Here is a 10,335-nt window from a genome sequence, read left to right on the forward strand (position 1 = left end):
ATCAGGCTGGGATTTGGTGATGCTATTGGGAGCAGACCAAGAGCTTTGGGGGACACCTTGAGTCCTGTATCCAGCTCTGGGCCCCTCAGTTTAAGAAAGATGTTGAGATGCTGGAAGGTGTCCAGAGAAGGGCAACAAAGCTGGGGACGGGGCTTGAGCACAAGCCCTATGAGGAGGAGCTGAGGAAGCTGGGGTTGTTTAGCCTGGAGAAGAGGAGGCTCAGAAGAGACCTTCTTTCTGTCTACAACTACCTGAAGGGTTGTAGCCAGGTGGGGGTTGGTCTCTTCTCCCAGGCAATCAGCACCAGAACAAGAGGACACAGTCTCAAGCTGTGCCAGGGGAGGTTTAGGCTGGATGTTAGGAAGAAATCCTTCCCAGAAAGAGAGATTGGCCACTGGAATGTGCTGCCCAGGGAGGTGGTGGAGTCACCATCCCTGGAAGTGTTTCAAAAGAGCCTGGATGAGGCACTTGGTGCCATGGCTTAGCTGATTAGATGGTGTTGGCTGATAGGTTGGACTTGATGATCTCTGAGGTCTTTTCCAACCTGGTTAATTCTGTTTCTGCATCTGTACCTGTATCTGTATCTGTATCTGCATCTGTATCTGTATCTGTATCTATCTGTATCTGTCTCTATCTGTATCTGTCTGTTCCCAGAGGGCAGGCTTAGTGTCTGGAGCATTACACCATGTAGAAACAGCTCTTCTGGCTTGTGTGCAGAAATTCAGAGAGCTCCCTCAGAGCTCTGTAACGTTAGACACGGAAGAGCTGAAAGACATCTGTCTTTGCAGACAGAGACAGCTCTGAAACCACCCCCCACATCCCCCCAACCCCTACTCACCATTAAAAGCTTCAGCCCTCTTTCCACATTCCTGGCATAGTTTTTCCACTATGCACGTGGCACAGGCAAAGAAAAGGAATAACATGCAGATTTTTTTCCCTGGGCATTCACGTGTGATGACCTGCACAGCTCCTTGGTGGCTTCCTGTGAGTGAAGGCAATGTGTGGAGGCGACAGCTCCGTCCTTGTGGCAGCAGTGGCTGCGTGCCAATGTGTGTGTGTGGGTTTCTGTACAGGTGTAGAGATGTGTATTAGCCTACCCAGTGTATGGAGGTGTGTGGGGCTGCTGGTTCCCTTCATAGGCAAACATCAAGGCAGGAAAGCCTGAGGGTGGTGTTTATGGTATGGCTTTCACCCGTACACTCACACACTCACCTATTCATCTGGATGTCCACCCCATCCAACCATCCATCCCTCTGCCCTTCTCTACATATATTCACCCCCAGCCTTGCCTCTCACTCCAAAGGCATTGAGGCACTGGAGAGTGTCCAAAGAAGGACAATGAAGATGGTGAAAGGGTCTAGAGAACAGGCCTGAGGAGTGGCTGAGGGAACTGGAGTTGATTAGCTCCCTGTGTGGCACACACTCCTGTACAGGCACCACGTGGGAGGAGGCAGGGGAGTTGTCCCCAGAATGACATCAGGAGCAAGGCAAGGGGGTCGTGTCACTATAGCAACGAGGATGCTCTGGCTTTTCAGGGAATAAAGGCATCTGACGCTCATTTTCTGCCCTCAGCCCCAGCTGATGAATGTGGCACAGCAAACAGGCTGGGCTCTGATTTCAGAAAGCCTCCCCCAGTCTTTGCTAAAGCCAGGGCAGCATCTCCTTGCCTGTTAGATGTCACCAAATTCTGAACCCCCATCCTTTCAAGGATATCTGGCAGCAGGACTTGGTGCCAGGGCACCTGGGAATGGTCTGGAAGCTACAGTTCTCCTCCTTCGCTTGCTTCTCCAGAGGCATGCTGGGATTTTATTTCCCAGGAGGTCAAGATGTGGCTGGGACATGAGAGACAGTGGGAGGACACCTGTTGCCCAAGGTTATGACACAGAGAAGGTGCTCTGGCTTTGTTTAAAGGCTATATCTGCAGGGACTCCTTTCAGATTGATTTCTTACTCCCCAGAAAGCTGGAAAGCTGTTGGAAGCTTTCCTCCTGATTTGTGTGGCCGCAGCAAGCTGGTCTTTGGCAAGTTCCTTGGAGAGGTGATGCTGCATGGTGGGGGTGACCTGTCAGCTGCAAAATGAGAGGCACAACCCCCCCAGTTCCCTTTTGCACAGGGCTTTTTGCAAAGATAGATCAGGAAACAATATCCTCCAGTGGCCAAAGGACTTGGGTGCAGTGGTTTCAGGGTACAGGACTGCACAAGCATCTACAAATGGCAGCATTTCCCACTCAGGGATAGTGAAGCAGCTGCTGATGGGACCTGCTCCCAGCTGAAGTTGTGCTGAGGACCTCTTATGACTGCATGAGCCAGCCTAGGGAATCAGGACCCCACATCTGAAAAAGGTTTCTGCCTCCTCTAGCCCCATAGCTCCTCTAGCAAAAGGGATGGGGAACCTAAAGCCACATGGATGCTTTCACTGAACTAAAACATGTGGCACAGGTCCTAGCACAGAACCTGAACTGTCACTGAACTGACTCCAGGTGAGGGCTTAACAGAGCAGAATAGCAGAATCACCTCTCTTGCTCTGCTGGCCATGCTGCTTCTGATGAAGCCAAGGATGCAATTTGCCTTCTGGGCTGCAAGGGCACATTGCTGGCTCATGTCCATCCACCAGTACCCCCAAGTCCTTTTCTGCAGGGCTGCTCTCAATCTCATCATAGAATAGAATCATAGAATCATAGAATCATAGAATCATAGAATCATAGAATCATAGAATCAATAAGGTTGGAAAAGACCTCAGAGATCATCAAGTCCAACCTGTCACCCAACACCTCATGACCAACTAAACCATCATCTGCCAGCCTGGACTGATATCCAGGATTGCCCCAACACTTTGCCTTGTTGAACAACATGAGGCTGTCCTGAACTCAGCTCCGCAGCCTGCCTGCGCCCCTCTGTGTGCCATCCTGGCCCTCACTCACGTTAGCCAGTCTCGCCCTCGCCCGCTGCCCGCCGTGGGCTTCTGGCGCCACCTGGCGGCCGCACGCCGGCCTCTCGCTTCTTCCTCTCCGAAGCGGTGCCCAGCCTGCCCAGCCCGCAGCCTATGCTGGGAGCGGGTGCTTCCTCAGCGCTGGTTTTGGTTCCGAGGGTTCCTCGCCCTGCCCCCGGCAGCCCATCCCGGGTACCGCAGCGTGCGCAGAGACCTGTCCCGTCTAGGGCCTGGAGCGGAGGGGGAACGCGAGCACGGCCAGAGCCCACATCTGCTTTTGTCGCTCCTTCTCTGTTTCGGATGAAGCACAAAGCCTCCAGCTCCTGCTCACTCCCTGCCCATCCCTTGCTTTAGCCCAGCAGTGCTTCTTCTTCTTCTCCTGGCATTTTTGCAGCCACCAGGAGCCCCTGTCTTTATCTGAATGCCTCTTGCTGCTGGCACAGCCCCTCCAATGAGGATGTTGCAGACAGAATCACAGGATGTTAGGGGCTGGAAGGGACCTCAAGAGCTCATCCAGTCCAACCCCCCTGCCAGAGCAGGATCACCTATACCAGGTCACACAGGAACTCATCCAGGCAGGTTTGGAATATCTCCAGAAAGGGAGACTCCACAACCCCCCATGGCAGCCTGTTCCAATGTTGTATCACCCTCACAGTGAAGTAATTCTTCCTCCTGTTTCCATGAAACTTCCTATGCCTCAACTTCCACCCATTGCCCCTTGTGCTGGCATTGGGCATCACCCAGCAGAGCCTGGCTCCATCCTCTGGGCACTCACCCTGCACATCTTTATAAACACAAATGAGGTTACCCCTCAGGCTCCTCTTGTCCAAGCTAGAGAGCCCTCAGCTCCCTCAGTCTCTCCTCATAAGGAAGGTGCTCCACTCCCCTTAGTCATTTTTGTGGCTCTGCACTGGACTCTTTCAAGCAGTTCCCTGAGGTCCTTCTTGAACTGAGGGGCCCAGAACTGGACACAATACTCCCTATGTGGCCTTACCAGGGCAGAGTAGAGAGGGAGGAGAGAGAACCTCTCTTGACCTACTGCCCACAGTCCTTCCAATACAACCCAGGATACCATTGGCCCTCCTGGGCACAAGAGCACATTGATGGTCAACCTCCTGTCCACTAGGACCCCCAGGTCCTTTTCCTCTTCACTGTTCTCCAACAGGTCAGTCCCCAACCTATACTGATACCTGGGGTTGTTCTTCCCCAGGTACAAAACTCTATCCTTGCCTTTGTTGAACTTTCAATTTCTCCCTGCCCAGCTCTCCAGCCTGTCCATGTCTTGCTGAATGGCAGCACAACCCTCCTGTGTCAGCCACTCCACCCAGTTTGGTGTCATCAGCAAACCAGCTGACAGTGCTCTCTGTTCCCTCATCCAGGTCGAAGAGCATGGAAAGGACAATCCATAAACCAGGAGTGTTAGCTGGAGGCTAGGCCTGGCTCATTAACAACATCTGGGCCTGAGGCCATTAAAGAAACTAATTATTTGCTGCAGGGGCAAAAGGCTGAGGAAGGAAGCAGCAGCACTGCACTCACCATCTGGCATGCTGGTGCTTTCCCACGGGCAGATGATCAGGCCATGCCCTGCTCAGTAAGCGACCAGAGGAAGAATAGAATAGAATAGAATAGAATAGAATAGAATAGAATAGAATAGAATAGAATAGAATAGAATTAACCAGGTTGGAAAAGACCTCAGAGATCATCAAGTCCAACCTATCACCTAACACCAGCTAATCAACTAAACCATGGCACCAAGCACCCCATCCAGGCTCCTCCTAAACACCTTCAGCAATGGTGATTCCACCACCTCCCTGGGCAGCACATTCCGATGCTCAATCTCTCTGTCTATGAAGAACTTCTTCCTAACATCCAGCCTAAGCCTCCCCTGGCACAGATTGAGACTGTGTCCTCTTGTTCTGGTGCTGGTTACCAGGGAGAAGAGACCAACCCCCTCCTGGCTACAACCTCCCTTCAGGGAGTTGTAAACAGCAATAAGGTCTCCCCGAGCCTCCTCTTCTCCAGGCTAAGCAACCCCAGCTCCCTCAGCCTCTCCTCACAGGGCTGTGCCCCAGACCCCTCCCCAGCTTTGTTGCCCTTCTCTGGACACCTTCCAGCATCTCAACATCTTTCTTAAACTGGGGGGGGTGCAGAACTGGACACAGGACTCAAGGTGTGGTCTAACCAGTGCTGAGTCCAGGGGCACAATGACTTCCCTGCTCCTGCTGGCCACACTGTTCCTGATGCAGGCCAGGATGCCATTGGCTGCCTTGGCCACCTGGGCACACTGCAGGCTCATGTTCAGCCTACCATCAACCAGTACCCCCAGGTCCCTCTCTGCCTGGCTGCTCTCCAACCACTCTGACCCCAGCCTGTAGCACTGCATGGGGCTGCTGTAGCCAATGTGCAGAACCCGGCACTTGGATGTGTCAAATCTCATGCCCTTGGACTCTGCCCATCTGTCCATCCTGTCAAGGTCTCTCTGCAGAGCATTCCTGCTGCTGTCCACCATGAACTGCCACTTGGCCAGCTTCTGTCCACCGCTGGCTGCTTTGTGGTGTTTGCTTTCCTAGCTGTCCTCTGTAGGCAGTGGCTCATGCAGCCCCAGCAACCCCCACCGGTTGAGTTCCCCAGAGAGATGTTTCAGTTGACCTTTAGGGGTTTGTTTTTTTCCCCTTCCCAGCAGGTGTGCTTAAAACAAGGGGAAAATAATTAGAGTGGGAGCTTGGTGGGAAACTCAGTGTTCAGAGTGACATGCTCTTGATTGCCCTCCACACATCCTCCCCTGGCTGCCTCCTTGCAGCCCTCTCACGCGCAAGGTCTTCAAACAACCCCGTTCCCTGCTTTCTGTTCCCTTTTCAGTTCCACTTCTCTCAAACTGCTGATGGTGAAATAATGTCAAGTTTATTTTTAATCATCACAAACACTTTTCAGCCCTTGCAACTCAAAGAGTCACTTTGACACGAGGAGAGCAGAGGAGCCACGGGGATGTCTGGGGACAAGGAGAGACTGCCGAACCTTTACATAGTGACACCAGAAGAAAATGCTGCTCATGTCCCCACCCTGGGGACAGCCAGCAGGGCCAGGCTGCTGCTCTCCCAGCTGAGCAGGAAGCCTTGTGCTTTCTGGTCTGGCTTTTTTAAGTTCCTAGCAGAGGGACAAGAAATGAGTGAGAAGAGGAGGAGGGGGTCACATGTGGATGGTGTGTTGGTACTGCTTTCCCACAGGCAGATGTTCAGGCCATGCCCTGCTCAGTAAATGACCAGAGGAAGGATAGAATAGCATAGAATAGAATGGAATAGCATGGAATAGCATGGAATAGCATAGCATAGCATAGCATAGCATAGCATAGCATAGCTTAGCATAGCATAGCATAGAATAGAATAGAATAGACCAGGTTGGAAAAGACCTTTGAGACCATCAAGTCCAACCTATCACCCAGCACCAGCTAATCAACTAAACCTTTTTGACTTTGGAGTTGCACTGCAGTGAAAACAGATTGCCACCAGGTGCCTGTCAGGTTCTCAGTAAGGACAGCAGTGTACTCAGCTGGGCAAAATCCAGGTGTCCCTGATGGAAGGGTCCCAACACACTCTACAAGATAGGGAAGATGGATCAAGTAAAGCTTTTTTTGCCTGACATTCATGGCTGGGAGATTGACACAGACTGAACAATCCTCATTATCAATGCAGGCTGGGGGATGAGGTGATAGAAAGAAGCCCTCTGGAAAAGGACCTGATGTGCTGATGGATGAGAAGCTGGACATGAGCAGGCAGTGTGAGCTTGAAGCCCAGAAGGCAAATCACATCCTGAGCTGTATCAAAAGATGCACTGCCAGCAGATCCAGAGAGGTGGTTCTGCCACTCTGCTCTGCAGTAACCTTACCTGGAGTACTGTGTCCGTCTCTGGAGCACTCAATATAGGAAGGACATGGAGCTGATGGAGCAGGTCCAGAGGAGGGCCACAAAGATGATCAGGGGGTTGGAGCACCTCTGCTATGAGGAGAGGCTGAGGGAGCTGGGGGTGTTCAGCCTGGAGAAGATGAGGCTCTGGGGAGACCTAATAGCAGCCTTCCAGTACCTGAAGGGGGCTACAAGATGGATGAAGAGAGACTATTTACAAAGGCCTGGAGTGACAGGACAAGGGGCAGTGGTTTCAAACTAGACAAGAGCACATTTAGACTGGATGTTAGGAACAGGTTCTTTACTATGAGGGTAGTGGAACACTGGAACAGGTTGCCCAGGATGGTGGTTGGGGCCCCATCCCTGGAGGTATTCAAGATGAGGCTGGATAGGGCTCTGGGCAACCTGATCTAGTGGAGGATGTCCCTGCTGACCGCAGAGGGGTTTGGATTGGATGACCTTTGGAGATCCCTTCCAACCCAAACCATTTTGTGATCCTACGAATCTATGATTCTGTGATTCTATGACTCAGGCTTTTCTTTCTGACCACCCTGTGTGCAGAGAGAAGCAGCTGATTGTGCTAAATGGCACCAGTGACCCACTCTGGCCCTTAGAGGAAGAGAAAACTTTTGCACTATGACTCATCCCATTTTCTCCCCTCTGAAAGAGGAAAGTGAGAACTTCTTTTGTTGAGAAATACTCTGTGAAAAGCCCAGGGGTGACTCAGGGCTTTGGGTGTTTGGCCATGTTGCCTGCTTTGTTTTCCTTGGGCATTTGCAAGGTGGCACCAAGCTCTCCCCCTGTTTCTCTGAAGCCTGTGCTATCAGATGAGAAGATTTAGCTTTGCTATGTGGTGGGTTAGCAGCATCTTCTTAAACCTCCCTTGGTGGTGTAATCTAGGGGCAGAGGCACACAGCAAAGCATGTGCCAGGGGTGCTCTCTGTTGCAGGGTGGCCTGTTCTGCTCCTCACTGAGGATATCAGGAGATGGTCTGGAGAGCATGAAAACAACTTCTGGCTACAGTGACTTAGTAATGTCTTAGCCAAACCCTCATTGTGAGAGGTGAGGTGTCCCTGCACACGACAGGGGGGTTGGAACAAGATGATCCTTGAGGTCCCTTCCAACCCTGACAATGCTATGATTCAATTCTATGATGCTACGATGTGGCTTTTATCAATGTGCTCCCAAATGAAACCTTTAAGAAACCTTAAGCTGAAAGAAGGTCCTCAAGCTGAGTGCTCTCATCGGTGAGCAGCTTTATCTCCTTACCATAATGTGGTGTTTGCAGCTCAGCTTTTCTATTGCCCTGCAATTTCAGCTTAAATCCACCTAAGGCAAGGAAGAGAGTGTCCTGTGGCCTCTTTCTTTCCCTGGCACATGTTCCTTCTCCCTTCCTTTGTGTCTTTTACAATGGAATGGAGTGGAATGGAGTGGAATGGAATGGAATGGAGTGGAGTGGAGTGGAGTGAAATGGAATGGAATGGAATGGAGTGGAATGGAGTGGAGTGGAATGGAGTGGAGTGGAGTGAAATGGAATGGAATGGAATGGAATGGAATAGAACAGAACAGATCAGAATAGAATAGAATAGAATAGAATAGAATAGAATAGAATAGAATAGAATAGAATAGAATAGAATAGAATAAACCAGGTTGGAAGAGACCTTCAAGATCATCAAGTCCAACCTATCATCCAACACCATCTAATCAATTAAACCATGCAACCAAGCACCCCATCCAGTCTCCTCCTAAACACCTCCAATGGTGGTGACTCCACCACCTCCCTGGGCAGCACATTCCAATGGCCAATCACTCTCTCTGTGTAGAATTTCTTCCTAACCTCCAGTCTGAAGCAACAAGAACTGAAAAACTTCTATTGCTTTGCCTTTACAGGGTGAGTTTCTAGTTGGATCAGGAGCTGATCAGATCTTCTCAGGGTTAGCCTGCCCTTTTTGTTCTCTACAACTACCTGAAGGGAGGTTGTAGCCAGGTGGGGGCTGGACTTTTCTCCCAGGCAACCAGCACCAGAACAAGAGGACACAGTCTCAAACTGTGCCAGGGGAGGTTTAGGTTGGATGATCTCTTGATGATCTCTGGAGGTCCCTTCCAACCCCTAACATCCTGTGATCCTATTCTGGCTTGGTAAGACCTTGATTCCAAAGTGAAATTGTCTTGCTCCTGCCCCACCAGGGCAAATGCCTTGCTTTCCAGTAAAGAAGCTGAAACAAAGCACCAGAGCACATAAACAATAGAGAATGGGCTGGTCATAGGGCCAGCCAAGCCCCGTGGCTGGATCTCTGAGAGATCCACCTCCAGGAAATGGCACTGCTGTATCCTGGGAGCCTGCAAGGATGAGATATGCTGCCCTGGATGTGGTGGGTCTCATTGAAGGGTGGGTTGTGGGTTAAGAGAAGGTGTGAGACACAGAACAAGTCCCTCCTGGTGTTGAACCCACAGGTCTTGCAAAGGGGGAAGGACCAGGCCCACCTAGGAGATCACCTACTTTGTGTGGACGTCTGTAGGAGGAACCACTGCTACAGACCACTGTTGGTCTTTAGAGTGCAGCAAGAGAACAATTGAAACCTCCTGGTAGGAAGGCTGTCATGGAATCAGCTGTTCAGAGCAAGCCAGGAAAAGATGATGGGGAAACCCAGGCACTTTTGCCAGAAATCACTACAAATTTGACTTACCTTCTAATCGCCCCAGGCAGCACCAGGAGAACCAAGTAAGAGCAAAACCTGTTTGCTTTCTAAGCTTCCCTGTGAAACAGGAGCAGCCCAAACCTGCTAATTATCCTTTTCATGGGAAAAAAAACCCACAACCAACCAAACAGATGCCAAATCTCTCAGGGTTAATTAACTCTCTTTTGCAGATCCCCTTAGCAAGGACACAACGTGGCTCTGAACCTTGTCCAACTAAAGGTGCACAGAGAGAGATTAGCTGCAGCTGAACAAAACCCATCACAACCTGAGGGGAAGCAGCTGCTGGGTAAGCTTTAAAGGGCAGCTGCAGGAAATTGGAAGTAGGAAGGGTCTTCCCCCTCTAGGTCAGTAGCAGGTTCCTGAGGTGTCCTGGGTCATTTCTCTCTGTTCTTCTGCAAGTGGTGGAGTTGACCCAGCGTGTTAAGCAGGGAGTGACAATGTTTGCTGCTATTTATAGAGCAGTGTCTTGTATTTTGCTCTTTCCTGTGGGCTCAGCCATGCTTTTGTTCTGCAGCTGGCTGGACCATGGTGCCCAGGGTTGAGAGCTAACTCCTATGCCTCTCTCCCCTTCTCTAGGGAAGGATAAAAGAGGGTTTGTTTCTTCCCTGATGCTCACCATGGCAAACAAAGCTCAGCAGAAGGGTGAGTTTTGATCCAGCTCTTTCCTGCCTGTTGCTGAGCTTGTGTGGATGTGTGGTGCTGATTTTTCTCAGGTCTGTGACTTGCATACTGAGGGTTAAAATAAGCCTGCATTGACCTAGTTGATTGAGGGAGTTGGGGCTGTTCAGTCTGGGAAAGAGAAGGCTCTG

This window comes from Dryobates pubescens, chromosome 30 (genome assembly GCF_014839835.1).
Source record: "Dryobates pubescens isolate bDryPub1 chromosome 30, bDryPub1.pri, whole genome shotgun sequence".
Classification (NCBI taxonomy): domain Eukaryota; kingdom Metazoa; phylum Chordata; class Aves; order Piciformes; family Picidae; genus Dryobates; species Dryobates pubescens.